Source organism: Oryx dammah, unplaced genomic scaffold (genome assembly GCF_014754425.2).
Source record: "Oryx dammah isolate SB20612 unplaced genomic scaffold, SCBI_Odam_1.1 HiC_scaffold_25, whole genome shotgun sequence".
In the NCBI taxonomy this organism is placed as follows: Eukaryota; Metazoa; Chordata; class Mammalia; order Artiodactyla; family Bovidae; genus Oryx; species Oryx dammah.
This window is the reverse complement of record NW_024070209.1, coordinates 96,527,106-96,544,307: the sequence shown is the minus strand read 5'-3', so window position 1 is coordinate 96,544,307 and position 17,202 is coordinate 96,527,106. Positions and strand designations below refer to the sequence as shown.

At 47.8% G+C, this 17,202-nt stretch overlaps 1 protein-coding gene across 3 annotated transcripts in view; it reads right to left on the bottom strand.

Annotated features, from left to right (window-relative positions):
* The window catches only part of RALGPS1 (Ral GEF with PH domain and SH3 binding motif 1), a 295,391-nt gene extending 286,969 nt beyond the window's left edge, over window positions 1–8,422 (bottom strand). For all 3 annotated transcript variants that reach the window (XM_040225151.1, XM_040225152.1, XM_040225153.1), the window contains exon 1: window positions 8,382–8,422. The gene's annotated coding sequence lies outside the window, so the exon portion shown is untranslated. The remainder of the gene's footprint in view (window positions 1–8,381) is intronic.
* Window positions 8,423–17,202: the final 8,780 nt, after the last annotated feature.

Genomic DNA, 17,202 nt, shown 5'->3' with positions numbered 1-17,202 from the left:
TATCTCACCTGTGGCTCTTCCAATGTGTGTCAGAAAACAACACCTCAAGGCAGCACGGGAGAAAAGACACTTGAGAAAAGACACTTGAGGGGCCTTCTGTGTCTCCCATAGCTCCATCTTGGGCAATTTGTTCACCCTCTCTGAGCTCCACTTTTCTCCTCCGAAGACCAAAGTCGACCCCCACCTACCCCACAGACTCAATATGAGGCTAAAAAACAAGGTGTCAGAGACTTTGTAAAGTGCTGAAATATTTTATGATGAAGGGACCTCAGATCCAACAGCTTTCTCGTTTTACAGGTTCAGATCAGTCACTGGGCCCTTGTCCTTCATTCCATGGGTCCATGTAACAAACACTTGTAGACTACTTACTCCATGCCGGAAGCTGCGCCAGGCACGGAGGACCGGATGGTGGGCAGAGAAGCCGTAGTCCGTGGTGTGACAGGATGCACACACTGTACCAGGCCAGGGGAGACAGATGTGACTCACAGTTGCACTGAAGAGCAAGCTGTTACACCTGTGGGCCATGTAAACCACTTGGCTTTTTTTCTAAGAGAAACCAGAAGCTACTGCGGGGTTTTAAGCAGAGGGAACACCACACTCAGATTGTTCTGGCTGCCGGTTACTAGCCCTGGGCTAGGCCCTGAACGTGGTAAGGAGAAAAAATGCAGGCTCTGACTCTGCAAAGTCTGGGAGCAGGGTGAGAGGAAGCTGAGGCTGGTCACACAGTGTTACTACCCGCTACATCAGGGCGCTGTGGGAACCCAGTGGGAACAACCCTAGATGCCAGTGGACTGAAAGTGCTAGAGATACGGTGCCTACAGAGGAAAACAAAACAAGACACAGCTACAGAGAGGGCACAGAACAAGAAATAGCAACATAGTGAAAGTCCCTAACTCCACATAACAGACTTGACTGCCACAAAAAGAGACACACCAAATTCTCCAGAATTCACTAACTTGTTTTCCATAAATATTTAGTAACTCAGAAATGTATCAAAAGCACAGATTTCCCCTGACCTACTTATCAAGCTCATACAAGAGTGGGTGAGAATTACTGTATCCAATAAATACGAACTTAATTATTCATCATTATTTCTTTTGTCTCTAATAAGATGATTTTCATGGGAACTTTTTTTTTTCAAGGAAACTTCTGACAGTTGAGGCCAAATATTTACATTTTCTTTTGATTACTCAAGTAACTGTCTTGACCTTAAAATACAATCAGATAATAAAAACATTTAAATCCTAATGAGGGAAAAGTATAATGTTGCATGAGTTTATATTATATATGAGTTTATACTAAAGTCCCATTATTTACATGGAATCACAGAACAGTGGGACAGCAAGAACTTGGGAAACCAGCCCTCAGTTCCTGGACGGGTCTGAGACAGGGCCCACCCACGAGGTTGACTCCATCCTCCCACTCACCAGCATCTTCTGCTTTTGTGGGAGTCCAGCTTGGAGAAGGCAGTGGCACCCCACTCCAGTACTCTTGCCTGGAAAATCCCATGGATGGAGGAGTCTAGTAGGCTGCAGTCCATGGAGTCACTAAGAGTCGGACACGACTGAGCGACTTCACTTTCATGCATCGGAGAAAGAAATGGCAACCCACTCCAGTGTTCTTGCCTGGAGAATCCCAGGGACGGGGGAGCCTGGTGGGCTGCCATCTCTGGGGTCGCACAGAGTCGGACATGACTGAAGTGACTTAGCAGCAGCAGCAACAGGCTTGTGTGCACAGTCCCAAGACAGGCTGAGTACTGCCTGCTACCCTGGGTGCTCCCAGCAGCCTGCACCACCCTCTCCACACTTTCCATGTGCAATAACTCACATAACTCATAGGCAGTAAGTGAGCATCCCCCCAAAACGGGCATCCTGACAGCCATGGACGTCAACAGGTTAAGAGAACACTGTTTGAGCTCACCCTGACTGGATGCTCATGACGTGCGAGCACTATGCTAAGCCCTGTTCCTCTCATTTCCTTAAAGTCAGGTAAGAACCAGGGGGAGTTAAGTATCATCGTGCTTCCCGTATTGATTAGGAATCAGAGCAGCGGTCACCTGCCTGAAGCCACAGGGCTTGCAAGTGGGGTCGGGACACGAACCCACAGAGGCCTGACTTCAGGGTCTGCTGTAAGTGCTGCCCCGTCTGCTTCACTGACACTGAGGTGGTAAGTCTCCTGTAAAGAACACAATGGACCTGAAAGCTCTGCAAAATAATGGGGGGGGCGCCGCCGCAGGATGTGCCTCTCCGGGTCTGCACAGTCTCTCTCTCCTCAGAAACTGCAGGTGAGACAAGCCAGACTCATGCCTCCTGTGGGGAAAAGCCGTGAAACTCATCAGTGCAGGGGATCAAAGAGAAGGGGCTTGGGATGGTGCCGGGCTGGAACCACCTGTGAGAAGGCCCCAAGCAGAAAAGGGAGAAGAATCACTTGTGGGCCCGAGAGGAAAGCCCCAAGGACTCCTCGAGCACTCTGTGACCTCAGAGCTGGTTTCTCAGACACTGTGGCCATCACCTTCACCACTGACTGGCACCACCACCGCTACACTGGAACCCAGAGAAAACAGCCAAACAAGTGCTTCCTGGTGCTGCCCCAACACTAAGGATAATCAAGTACAATGAGCACTCTGTGAGCATCAGTCAGGCACTGCGCTGAGCAGCCCACAGCATTATTTCACTGGATCTTCAACTACAGCCCGCAGGCATGTAACCCTGCCATTCCCATTATCTTATCAGTTCACTGAGACTAACAATGGGGAAGACCCTTGCCCATGGTTACAGAGGTTGTGTGTGGATGAGTCAGAATCGGAACCCAGGTCTAGCCCAAGTTGGAATCTGCTTGGCCACATCACTTGGGGTCCTCTGCCATCACCAATCCCCTTCTGGTCACATTCTGTTTGCACCTGACTCCTCCACTAACCGTCAGCTCCCGAGGGTAGGACACAACTCTTCCATCTCCCTGTGGCCAGCACTCAGCAAACAGCTGGGCCCAAAGCAAGAGCACAGCGAGGCTGGTGGATGAATGCCCACAGGAAGGAAGTGGCCCCAGAAATGCCTCAGGATGCCCCTCGAAGAGGCCAACCCAACCACTGCTCCCCATCCCTCATCAGCAACTATGGCCCACCTACTCGGCTCCCTGCGGCCTGCTCCTCCACCAGCCCACCTCAAAGGAAGGGTCAGCAGGCACACTTCTGAGGAAGGGGGAGATGGGCTTCAGCGAGCGTGAGCAGTTCATTCTCAGACTTATCCTTCTTTCTGTTTCCCTGTCTTGTCCTGGACTATCTGGAGCAAATAATTCTTCCCTCTCCTAAGACTCGGTAGGACAAGTACCACCATTCAGACCCAAAACCTACAGCTGGCAGACGGCACATGTGTGTCTTGGTCAGCACTCAAGTACCTGGGGAATGAAGCAACAGAGTCCAGAGTCTGGTTTCATCAGAGACCTGAAGACCTATCAAGAAGAGTGTACCAGCATTTGGTAGCATGACTTGTCTGAGCAGAGGTCCATCACAAGGTCCACCAAGAGTCTGCCCTGGAAACGCAGAAGCAAAGAAAGTAGGAAACTTTCCCTGTGCAGAGAGCAGACACGGGCATAAAACCACACGTGCGACAGCGAGGTGCATGCTCCAGTCCAGGTTACTCACACAAGAATGCCAAGGGAACGTGGACAGGAGTGGGTCACTTGCAGAAGAATTGAGTGGGTTTCATGGAGGAGGTGGCCACAGAGGGAGAAGTCATTGTTTCCTGCCCCCATGACCCCCACACTGCCCAATTCCGCACCCCTGGGCCCTGTTCCAGCTTCAGTGACCTGTATGCCGGTCTCCCTGCAGAGCATGTGAGCACCTCATGAGGGCAAGGACTTTGGCCATCTCCTATGGCTCACCCTCCACCGCCCAGCAAGTGTCTGCCAACAAAGATTATTAATAACCCAGCAGCTACCCCTGTGGAGCATCTACCAAGACCTATTCCTGCAAGGACTTCCCACACATGATCTCGTTTCTTCTTCACAAAAAGCCCCAAAAAGCAGATCCTATTATCATCATCCATTTAACAGATAAGGAAACTGAAAGGAAGAAAGATTAGGTAAATCGCCCCAAGTCATACTGCCGGTAAGTGACAGCTGCTGGACTTTGAATCATGGGCTGAATGGAAAATCAGTTTTCAATTACTAGTGAACAAATCCCTTTTGCTTTCTCTTTCTGTGTCTGCCTTGCATCCAGATACATGGACTGCCCTTTAGTCTACTGTTCACTGGAACCGGAGCCTTTTCTTCCCTCGAGAAAAACAAGGGCTGTCTCTTGTTAGTCTTCTAAACAATGACTGCTGACCATTACTGAGTAAACATCATGGAGGGTGGGGGAGAGTGGAGACACAAAATTGTGCTCAAGGCATCAGTGAAAAAAAACATATATTAAGGAGGAACTGTATGTACCAATTAGAACATTTTCCAATGCTGGGACAATTTCCAAAAGAAATCAAGTAAATAAATACAGGAGCAAAAGTATGCATAGGATGCTATTCTTTGTGTAAGAGAAAGAATATATAACAAACAAGAAAATGATAATAGTGGTTACCACTAGAGAGAAGACTGGGAACTGGTAACTTGAGACAAGAAAGACACTTACAATTTTTCCCCCTTGAAATACTTATCTTTTAGAAAAACAAAAATCTATGTGTGATTTTCTTTTTAATTCTTAAAAAAAAAGATAAAAACATCACTTAAAGATACTCCTTATTGCCAAGCCTTTTCCAAATGCTCACGTACATAAGACTGCAACCATGAAAAAACACTTGTATGTTTGTGAAAATAGGAGTGAATTTAATTTGTAGTGAAAGAGGACTGTGAAATAACTTTCGTCTTTCATGTTGAGCTTCACTAATTACACGATAAAGCTGTTGCAACTTTTTTTTTCTTCAAAAAATGCACTTTGAAGCTACAGATACAACATCCATATAAGCAGCAGGGATAAGATGCCACACCTTCTTCTGAAAGTCCCTCATTTGTCCCTTCAACAAGTATTTAATGAGCACCTACTGTGTGCCAGGCAAAGCACTCAACAGGTATTTTTTGATAAACAGCTCAGTTGGTAAAGAATCTGCCTGCAATGCAGAGACCCCGGTTTGATTTCTGGGTTGGGAAGATCCGCTAGAGAAGGGATGGGTTACCCACTCTAGTATTCTTGGGCTTCCCTTGTGGCTCAGCTGGTAAAGAATCTGCCTGCAATGTGGGAGACCTGGGTTGGGAAGATCCCTGGAGAAGGGAAAGGCTACCCACTCCAGTATTCTGGCCTGGGGAATTCTATGGACTGTATAGTCCATGGGGTCACAAAGAGCTGGACAACTGAGCGGCTTTCACTTTCACTATGTGCCAGGCAAAGCACTTAACAGGTATTTTTAAAAGAAGAACTAAATAACGGGTCATCAGTGTCCTCTCTCCTGCCCTGCGGGAAAACATGCTCATCAGAATGCCAGAGCTAGGATCACTCTTGACTGATGTTCACATATCCTCGCTGAGCTAAGAAAACTGAGGCCTGGACAGGGGAAGGCCTGATAGAGGTCACACGAGAAGCGAAGGCCTCACAATGACCAGTCCTGCTCTCCTTACATGGGAGATTCTATTTTGTTGTGTTGAAAGATGGGTGGTCAGGGAGGGGCAGAAACAGACCCTAACAACAAAAGCCTAATATATCAGGGGTCTTTTCGTATCTAGCCACGTTTACTCTTCACAGCAACCTCTCAAGGTGGGCATGCTTATCCCTGTGTTATAAACAAGGAGACTAAAGCTCTGAGACATCACGAAACTGGCGTGTGAGGCTTCAAAGGCAGCTCTGTCTGACTTCCAGCCAGAGCTCTTACCCTCCATGCTGAAAAGGAAAATCAAGTTTAAAAGGCAGACTGGAGCCATATCACAGAGAACCCTGGATGCGATATTTTCACTGATGAAGTTTGCCTCTCAACCGTGGATGTGGTCACTTAAACAACACCAACCAAAAAGCCAATCCTCTCATTACCCAACACATTTTCTAGCTCTCGTGGACCACCAAGTTTGGGCTTTCCTTTGAACCCACAGAGCACGATCATTACCCAGAGCACAGCACTCTCTGAGTCATTTACACAGTTTCTGCCAGGACAGTATGGGATGATTCATACATGCTGCCTTTAGAGCCTCTGGGTCCTGCCACACGAGCACAGACCCCAGCAAGGACCCACATCTGAGACAACGTCCCCATGATGCCACTGGGTCACGCCACAGCAAATGGTAGTGAGAGAGGCCAGCACCATGGCAGTTGGTTGCCCAAAGTCCCACAGTGCCTGAAACGAAGAAAAGTGCGGGTTCGTTCAGAAGCCTCCTCCTGCTGCTCTTCTGTTCATGCAACACAGGTGGGAGGGACTGGTCACACTGCTGGTGAGCAGAGGCAAGGAGAGGTCACACACTTGGCTATGGGATACTCTTCCAAATAGGAGGGAGTCCCATCATCTTGCTTTCCTCTCTCCATCACATGGAAACCTAACCAAGTTTTGGCATTCCCTCTTTTGGGTGTCTTCCTTCTGGAATGTGATAAAAATCAGTGTTCATACTTGGATGGGGAAGGGAAATTCCATAAGGCTCAAGTCTGAGCTTCGTGTTCCAATTCAGAGTCCTCACTGGAGTTGGGGTCTAAAGGTCAGCAAACAATTAAATGTTCCTGTGCTTTCCATCTGCCACAGCTCCCTCACAGGCCTCATAGGAAGCAGGAGTCACCATCCCACCACAAACCTCATCCCCACTACCAACCTCAGCCCCACCTCAAACAAGAAAGCGAAAGCCCCTCCACAGGTTTCCCTGGTGGCTCAGTGGTAAAGAATCCGCCTGCTATTGCAGGAGGCACGGGTGCTATCCCTGATCTGGGAAGATGCTGCATACCTCGGAGCAGCTGAGCACGTGCAACCAATGACTGAGCTTGTACTCTAGAGCCCACAACTCTAGAGAGCCACGACTGCTGAAGCCCGCACGCCCTAGAGCCCGTGCTCTGCAACGAGAGAAGCCTCAGCAATGAGAAGCCCTCACACCACAACAAAGAGTAACCCCCACTCGCTGCAACTAGAGAAAAGCCTGCACAGCAACGAAGATCCAGCAAAGCCAAAACTAAATTGATTGATTTAAAAAAAAAAAAAATCCCCTCCTCTTTCGACCCTCAGTTTCCACAATCTGCCCACTAGCACAGAGGCAGCAGACTCACAGCTTTACACAAAGATGTGCTCAGTCTGCGCAACCCTCACAAGCCCCCTGAGGGTCACACAAGGCAGGTACCAGGATGCACACCTGGCATAGGAAGAAACAAAGCTCAGAGGTGAGAGATTCTCCCAGGCAACAAAGAGGAAAAAGCCTATGAACCCTCACTCCTGTTCTGCCCCCTCACCAGGCTGCCACTTCAGTCTTCTGGAGACGACCACTGTTCCGATTTGCAGCAGCCTCCAGATCCCAGGAGCCAGTCGGCCAAGAACCCTTCCACCCTTCCAGCTTCACACTAACTACTCTTCAAGCACACACATTTCTCAACAGCTGATAGAATGAAAGCCAACAGGCGGCCCCCACCCCGCCCCGCCCCAATCGAGGCATGCCCCCTCCAACAGCGACACGAAAAAGCCTCCCCGAAATTGAAAACCAGGGCGCCCCACTTCAGGCCACTGCGAGGCATAGGGGAAGCCGCTGGCCTAGTAACCAGGGCAGCTGAGACCCAAGTCCAACTCAGGAGGAGCACAGGCAAGGCCGAGCTGGCCCTTCCGGCCCAGCGGCGGCAACCCTCGAAGCCTCCAGAATCCTGAGAAAGCCCAAAGCTCCTGCTTCCCCTCAAAAAAAAAAATGCCGGCAGAGGAGGAGGCAGCATTCCCTTCTCCCCGCGACCCCTCACTCACCCTCTGCCCGCTGCTCACCTAGGGCCCCTGCTTCCGGACCTGCAACCACTCGGGGCCCCGCCCCCCCACCCCTGCAGGTCTCCCCTGGCCCCGCCCCCCTTGCACCTGTGGTGTCCTCAAGGCCCGGCGGTCCGGCCGCTTCGGCCTCACCTCGCAGACCCTCCCCCTGGCAAACCTGTGGTTCCCACCTGGCCCCGCCCCCCGCACCTGCAGCCCCTCAGCCCTCCCTAACTGCCTCCTCCAGCCCCGCCCCCCGCACCTGCGGCCTTTCCCTACCTCCACACCCCTCACACACACACCTGCCGTCCCTCAGACCAAACCCCCATCCCCATCACGCACCTAAAGCCCCCCGGCCCGGCCCGGCCCCGGTGTCCCCCAGACCTCCTGAAACAACCGCACCACCACCAGCCCCCAGCCCCGCCTCCCGCCCCGAGGCCCCACCCCGGCCCGGCGGCAAGCACCCCAGCCTCGGGGTCCCGCCCCTCGCACCTGCAGCTCTCTCCCGCCCGGCCCTCAGGGTCCCGCCCCGCCCCGCGGACCGCTCCTCTTACCGCCCGCTCTCGCCGCCGCCGCCGCCGCCGCCGCCGCCGCCGCCGCAGTCCCGGCCGGTCACCTTGACGCGGGCCGCAGCGGCTGCCGCCGCCTCCTCATGGCCCTGGGAACGGCCCAGGCGGCAGCGGCGACTTCGCTCGGAGGCTGGAGCCGGGCCGAGCCGGGCCAGGGCCGGGCCGGGCGCAGCTGGAGCGCGGGCCGACGCGGGAGCAGAGCCGGTGCCCAGCCGCAGTAAGAACCGTCCGCTCCTGGGGGAGTCTGAGCGGCGGGCCGCTCAGCCAATCGGCGCGCGGAATCGGACCTCTCTCCCCAATCAGCTCATCGCAGAGGCGGAGACACGCAAATCGGCCGGCTGGGAGCGCCAGTGCGCAGCCGCTGCAACCCAGGTCCTCCCTGGCTTCGGCCTCCGCTAGAAGCTTTCAGACGCGGTCTCCGCCTGCAAGGAGGCTCCGCTGCCCGCACACCCCGATCAGCGCCCCGCCGCGCCCATCTTCTTCCTAGAAATAGCAGTGCATCTTATTCCCCATACATCCTTCCAGGCCTCATACAGTTTCCCCTTGAAATCCCTACCTAAGATTCATTTGTTTTTCAACAACACAAAAAAATGGCTTTGTGAGAAACATCACCTGAATGCCCATTCTTTACGACTCGGAGGTAGGCACAGAACACAGAACATCAAAGCCAGAAGAAACCTTCGATAAGGGTCCAACCCATTTCATTTATATCTGGGCAAAATTAGGCCTCTCGAGGTAAAAAGACTTGCCCAAGACCATACAAGTACAAAGCTGGGAAATTCTTTCGGCTCCCAGATCCCTTTCTCTGTGCCAAGCACGATGAGGTGAGCAGAAAGGTTGTCATTTGATCAAAGACCCCCGAGATAATAAGTTGTAAAGGCGGCCGAAGCCAGTTCTGTGAAGCCCTGCAAGTCAGAACCACAGAAAATCTCTGTTCTGCCTCCCACAGAATGGAGGCTCTATGTCCTACGTTACTCTGAATGATTCTTGGATGCACAAACAAGTAGAATAAGTCATTTTTGACAACTTTCGAATTCATTCTGCAGTAATATCAGAGTATGGAAAGATTTGTTATTGTCTTCCCATAGCTGATGGAAGAAAAAGAGAGAAACAAATGAACACAAGAGAAACAGGGTCAGTGGAAATTAATGCATTTCTAAATCTTCAGGGATCTCCGAGGGAAATTTCTGCCATCTTGCATTAAGATAAGAATAATTATCAAAGAAGCTACTTAGCTATTTTACTGAAAGAGAACAAGAGACAATATAATGCAATGGTTCATTCTGCTCAGAACCTCTCTATTCAGAAATGCACAGAGTGGGGGTTGAGTGCAAAAGCTGGGAACTTTTGACTACCTGAGTCCAAACTCTGCTTCTGCCACCAGCAAGCTGTGTGTAGATGAGCGCTTTACTTACTGTCTATGGGCCTAGGTTTCTTTCTTGAAAAATAAGTGTGCTGAAAATAGCACCCTCTTCAGAAAGACTGCTGGGAAGATTAAATGAGAGGACACGTGGAAGAAGCCCTAGTACCTAACAGTAGCTCAGTAAACATTAGCTGTTGTTATTTCTACCTGTGTGACTTAGGGCAAGCATGGAAGTTCAGCACAGTGTGTAATATATGCTTGCTAAATGGCATCTCTTATTTTTAAAATGGTTATGCATAGCTTCTAAGTTTTCTTCAATTAACATAGATTCTTTTGTAATATATCAAAAAGTTATTGTAAATCCAATTTTACATGAGAAAAGGATCTGAATCCAAATGCCAATAAGCATGTGGGAAGATGCTCAATATAATTAGCCATCAGAAAAATGTAAATCAAAACCACAATAAGATACCACTGCACACCCATGAGGATGGCTATAACAAGTGAGATGGACAATAACAAGGGCTGGTGAGGAGGTGGAGAAACTGGAACCCTCAAACACTGCTTGTGGAAATATAAAATGATGCCACGCTTTATAAAACAGTACCTGAAAAGGTAAACATAGGGTTACCATATGACCCAACGATTCCTAGGTATATACCCAAGAAAAATGAAACCATATGTCCATGTAGAAAACTGGTACACAAATGTTCATAATATCCAAAAAGTAGAAATAACCCAGTGTCCATTAACTGATGAATGGATAAATACAATGTGGTATATCCATACAACGGAATATAAAAAGAAATGAAATACTGATACGTCAATTAACATGGATGAACCTTGAAGCCATGTGAAGTCAAAAAGGCAGATCACATATGATTCCATTTATATAAAATGTTCAGAATAGGCAAATCTATATAGTGAGAGAACAGATTGGTGGTTGTCTAGGGCTTAGTGGGGGATGGGGCAAGAATTGAGGGTAATGGCTAAGGCAGGTGGACTTTATTTTTGAGATAATGAAAATATACTAAAATTAGTGATTGCACAACTCTGTGAATATACTAAAAGCCATTGCATTGTATACTTTATATGCATGAATTATATAGTATATGAATTTATGTATAATAGTAAAGCTATTATTACAAGTTACCAGAAACTCTGGCCAGTCATGTCACTCTCATGCTCAAACACCATGTAACAGGATGTAGAGAAGATCCTGACTGCATCTGCTGGGATTCAGATCACCTACAGTGAAAGTGTGATGTGCTGGTGGAATAAGCAGGCTCTCAATGAAGGGAAGGAACTTTTGAGCTAGGGGAGGAAAGGAGGGCTGGAAAAATCACCAAGGCCAGGCCAGCTGCCTCCGCATAGGCTTGTATGTCATGCAGAGTGGTTTTGGGACAGTTCAAGCAGATGTTTACATTAGAGCTGCTGATCAACAAGGAAGTTGTATAAACAGACTCTAGAGTGGCCCCCCAGAGAAGGCAATGGCACCCCACTCAGGTACTCTTGCCTGGAAAATCCCATGGATGGAGGAGCCTGGTGGGCTGCCGTCTATGGGGTCGCACAGAGTCGGACACGACTGAAGTGACTTAGCAGCAGCAGCAGGGTAGCCCCCATAATCCTCACCTCACAAGTCTATGGGCTTGTGGGATCCTCTTGCCTGAATGTAGGCAGGACCTGACTTACTTCCAATCAGTAGAATAAAGCAAAGATTTTTCGGTGTTTGTGATTATGTTCAGTTCAGTTCAGTTGCTCAGTGGTGTCTGACTCTTTGAGACCCCATGAATTGCAGCAAGCCACGCCTCCCTGTCCATCACCAACTCCCAGAGTTCACTCAAACTCATGTCCATCGAGTCAGTGATGCCATCCAGCCATCTCATCCTCGGTCGTCCCGTTCTGCACTTGCCCCCAATCCCTCCCAGCATCAGAGTCTTTTCCAATGAGTCAACTCTTTGCATGAGGTGGCCAAAGTACTGGAATTTCAGCTTCAGCATCATTCCTTCCAAAGAACACCCAGGACTGATCTCCTTTAGAATGGAATGGTTGGATCTCCTTTCAGTCCAAGGGACTCTCAAGAGTCTTCTCCAACACCACACTTCAAATGCATCAATTCTTCGGTGCTCAGCTTTCTTCACAGTCCAACTCTCACATCCATACATGACTACTGGAAAAACCATAGCCGTGACTAGATGGACCTTTGTTGGCAAAGTAATGTCTCTGCTTTTCAATATGCTATCTAGGTTGGTCATAACTTTTCTTCCAAGGAGTAAGCGTCTTTTAATTTCATGGCTGCAGTCACCATCTGCAGTGATTTTGGAGCCCCCAAAAATAAAGTCAGCCATTGTTTCCCCTTCTATTTGCCATGAAGTGATGGGACCAGATGCCATGATCTTGGTTTCTGAATATTGAGCTTTAAGCCAACTTTTTCACTCTCCTCTTTCACTTCCATCAAGAGGCTCTTTAATTCTTCACTTTCTGCCATAAGAGTGGTGCCATCTGCATATCTGAGGTTACTGATATTTCTCCTGGCAATCTTGATTTCAGCTTGTGCTTCATCCAGCCCAGCGTTTCTCATGAGGTACTCTGCATAGACGTTAAATAAGCAGGGTGACAATATACAGCCTTGACGTACTCCTTTCCCTGTTTGGAACTAGTCTGTTGTTCCATGTCCAGTTCTAACTGTTGCTTCCTGACCTGCATACACATTTCTCAAGAGGCAGGTCAGGTGGTCTGGTATTCCCACCTCCTTCAGAATTTTCCACAGGGTGTTGTGATCCACACAGTCAAAGGCTTTGGCATAGTCAATAAAGCAGAAATAGATGTTTTTCTGGAACTCTCTTGCTTTCTCAGTGATCCAGTGGATGTTGGCAATTTGATCTCTGGTTCCTCTGCCTTTTCTGAAACCAACTTGAACATCTGGAAGTTCACGGTTCACAGATTGCTGAAGCCTGGCTTGGAGAATTTTGAGCATTACTTTACTAGCGTGTGAGATGAGTGCAATTGTGCAGTAGTTTGAGCATTCTTTGGCATTTCCTTTCTTTGGGATTGGAATGAAAACTGACCTTTTCCAGTCTTGTGGCCACTGCTGAGTTTTCCAAATTTGCTGGCAAACTGAGTGCAGCACCTTCACAGAATCATCTTTTAGGATTTGAAATAGCTCCACTGGAATTCCATCACCTCCACTAGCTTTGTTCATAGTGATGCTTCCTCAGGCCCACATGACTTCACATTCCAGGATGTCTGGCTCTAGGTGAATGATCACACCCTCGTGATTTTCTGGGTCCTGAAGATCTTTTTTGTATAGTTCTTCTGTGTATTCTTGCTACGTCTTCTTAATATCTTCTGCTTCTGTGAGAAGATATTAAGATAATGGTTAAGAGTGAGAGTAAGAGCCAAAGTATTCTGGAGGTAGCTTACAAAGAGGCTCTGATCACCTAAGGAAGAGAAAGGAAAGACACATTGAATGGTAGGCCAAAAACTGGATTGTTAGTCCAGAGCTCCAGAGATGTCTGAATGCTCAGCCAAGGCAAGTCTGCTTGGTGAAGGTCAGAGCCCTGGTGGGGAAAACCTGGGACTCTGAGTAATGGAGTGTAGACATTTGGATGGATGTTTCTGAGGATATTGACTCTTCAACAAGCAGTTCAGGACCCTCTGGGCTTGGACACTTTTCCTTAGTAAGGACTGGAGCTACCATTGTGCTTACTGGTTCTGCAGACAACAACTGCTCCTGCCCGCAGTGTTGTCCCAACCTCCTCTCCACATGGCCAGGCTGATACCAGAGTTAAATTCCAACATAATCTGTCTGTTGATGCCCAGGGCCTGATAAGGGAAGAAATAGATGATATGCCTAAAGGATGCAAGAATTAGCCAACATGTACGGGTAGGAGCCAGGAGAGTACCTCCTAGGGTTGAATTTTGAGAGTGCTTGATCAAGGAAGCTGGAATGTAAGACCAGATAAACAAGAATTTATTGACTTGGGGATATTTTCTCAGGACATGGGATTTAATGCCCTAACAAGGACCCAAGCTACTGGAATGGCTCTTAGAAGCCTAGCGGGGGGGCGGTGGGAGGGGTGGGAGTGGGGATGGGGGGGTGGAGGGGGGGCGGAAGTGACCAATTCTCAGCGAAGTGGAAATACCTGAGTTGCCCTAGAAGATGGTAAAAGGAGTGGCTCTGCTGAAATGAACATACACTCAATCCTCATTATTCATGGTCTTCATATTTGTGAATCAGACTATTGCTAAACTTTATTTGCAATCGAGAATCAACACTCATAGCACTGTCAAGGTCATTTGCAGATGGACAAAAATCTGAGTCACCCAATATGTGTCTGGGCAGAGTTCAAACGAGGTAACACTGCCTTCTTGTTTAGCTCTCACACTGTAAACAACTATCCCTTTCACAGTCTATTTAGTGCCACGTTTTTCACATTTTTGGTACTCTTTCATGGTGGTTTTGTTGTTTAAAGTAGCCCCCAGGAATAGTGCTAAAGTGCTGTCCAGGGTTCTAAGCACAGGAAGGCTGTGATGTGCCTTAATGAGAAAGTGATGTGTTAGGTGAACTTGGCTCAGGCATGAGATACAATCCTGCTGGTCTTGTCTTTCCTGTGAACAGATCACCAGTATTTATCATATAAAGTGACTTTAAACAGAAAGTCACATAAAACAAGGATATGTATTGACTGGTTGGCAAAAATATTGTGACCAGTGACTCAGAAAGAACCTAACTCTGTGTTTCCCTTAGGAGCAGTGGTTCAGTATTCACTAACTTAAGTGTTCTCAGTGACTTTATTGGGCATAACCCTTGAGAGTAATAGATCAACTATACCTCTCATAAGTAAAGTCTATTAACCCTTCTGGCAAGGAATGCTGGGAAATGTAGTTCTCATACATATCCAGACCCTGGGATAGAGGGGAGGGTATAGAAGAAACAGGGAATGGTTCTAAGTTGCTGCAAACAAGCCAGTACAGTAGGTTAAACCATCAGACATTTAAAAAATGTTAATGGTTGCCTTCCTGTTGTTGCTGTTCAGCTGCTAAGTCATGCCCGACTCTTTGCAACCCTGTGGACTGCAGCACGCCAGGCTCCCCTGCCCTTCCCTGTCTCCCAGAGCCTGCTCAGATTCATGTCCATTCAGTCGGCAATGCTATCTAACCATCTCGTGTTTGCCTTAAGGTTTCCAGTATTACAATAATTATTCAGAGTCTATCTTCAAATAATATTACATCATTTCTCATGCAGGGTAAGGATCTAATGACCCTGAGGAAACATGTAATGATGGAAGGAAGCAGTTCTGGTTCCCAAAGCTGAAGGGACAAAGGAAAGTAAAGGTTCTCATCACCAATTAACTGTGTGGGAAGGGGTGTGGTTTTTTGCACACTGACCAGCATTTCTCCAACACCTTCCAGGTGTCCTACAGTACAACTCAGTTCTGATCCTGTCCATCCAGAGATAGCATTGAATCCCACAGGTTAAGGGATCAGTCTCACAGGAACGTCCCCCAACTTCAGCCACCATCAAAAGCCCAGATTGTTACCTGCTTCTGACTAACTGGCTATAAATGAGAGGTTCCCACAACCCCCTCCCTGGGCTTGATTGATTTGCTAGAGTGGCTCACAAGAACTCAAGAAACCAGTTTGCTCATGAGATTACCAGTCTACTTTAAAAGATATAGCCATTTGAAGAGATTTATAGGGAAAGGTCCTGAACAATGGAACTTCTGTCCTCGTGGAGTTTGGGGCCTGCCATGGTAGCACATGGAAGCATTCTAGTTCCCTAACTTGTGAGTTCTCTGAACCCCACCCTTTTGGGTTTTCACAGAGGCTTCATTACATCAGCACCGTGGATCAAATCATTGGCCATTGGTGACTGGTTCAGCCTCCAGTCATTTTTTCCTCCCCAGAAGTCATGATGGGTGGGACTAAAAGTTCCAATCCTCTATCCATTGGTTCTGCTGACAATCAGCCCCCAATTTGGGGAGGATTGCCAAAAGTCACCTTATTAATATACCAGTTGCGAATGTTATCATTATGATAACATGATGTCCACTTCATCTTTCATCTATATGGCCCTGAAGCATTTTTTTCCCTCCAGGAACTGAAGGCAAGATACCAAATAGTTTCACAAAAGATGCTACAATTGCTCTAATTGCCTAGGAAATTCTAGGGTTTGTGGAGCTGTGAGCTAGGAACCATGGATGAAGATCAAATATATATTTCTTATGAATTACAATATCACAGAAAGGTTCTGAGTTATCAGAACCTAAGAGCCCAATGAAGCTGATCCACAGAATCATGAGGAAATGAACTGATCATTGTTTTAAGGCACTAAGTTTGGGGATGGCTTGTTATGTGGCAATAGAAAACTGATACAAATATCTTCACACTCTGTGAGCATTCTGAGAGGTCAGTCTTCATATTTCTTCCCAAAGTCCTCTTGTGACCATCTTCCAGTCCTTTTCTTTCAAATCCCTGACCATCTACCCAAACCGTTACTCATTGCCCATGAGTCTATGTATACCTGTACTTCTTGTCCACAAAAAAATGGGCAACCAAATGCATCATCCACTGGGAGGATTTCTCTTTACACCATCTCTTGCGATGGCTGAGATTTTTCAGCAGTCCATCTCTAGTGGGTGCTGGCACAGGCAGAGTTTGAGGCTCTAAGTTTAGATTGATGTAGAGGAGGCCATACAGCAGGATTAGGCTGTTACAGGTATGTAGTCACCTATTCATTGTTGTTGTTCAGTTGCTAAGTCACGTCCAACTCTTTGCGACCCCATGGACTGCAGCACACCAGGCTCCTCTGTCTTTCACTATCTCTTGGAGTTTGCTCAAATTCAAATTCATTGAGTCAGTGATGCTATCTAACCATCTCATCCTCTGTCACCACCTTCTCCTTTTGCCTTCAATCTTTCCTAGCATCAGGATCTTTTCCAATGAGCTGGCTCTTCACATTAGGTGGCCAAAGTATTGTAGCTTCAGCTTCAGCAATGGATATTCAGGATTGATTTCCTCTGGGGTTGACTGGTTTGATCTCATTAAAATATAACACAGGAGCATCCTAATTCTAGACATCAGATCTTTAGTGACTCTGAGTCAGTGCTAGATTCAGACCCACTTGCCCTGTGTTCCAAAATCAGGTTTCTAGATGGACCAGGCTGAGGGCTGCTCCAGACCTTGGTGGAGTCCCCAGTACCATCTATCCTGAAGCCCAGTTGGCTGACTTTCCCTTGATACAGACCTCAATATCCTCAGCAATATTCTCTATGAAAAAGCCTTTTTCAACTTTGGCATTTCAGTAATAGACACTCCATAAATGTTCATTGAACTGAGTTCTACTGCCTCCCCATGGCCACAGGGTAAAAATCCAAAT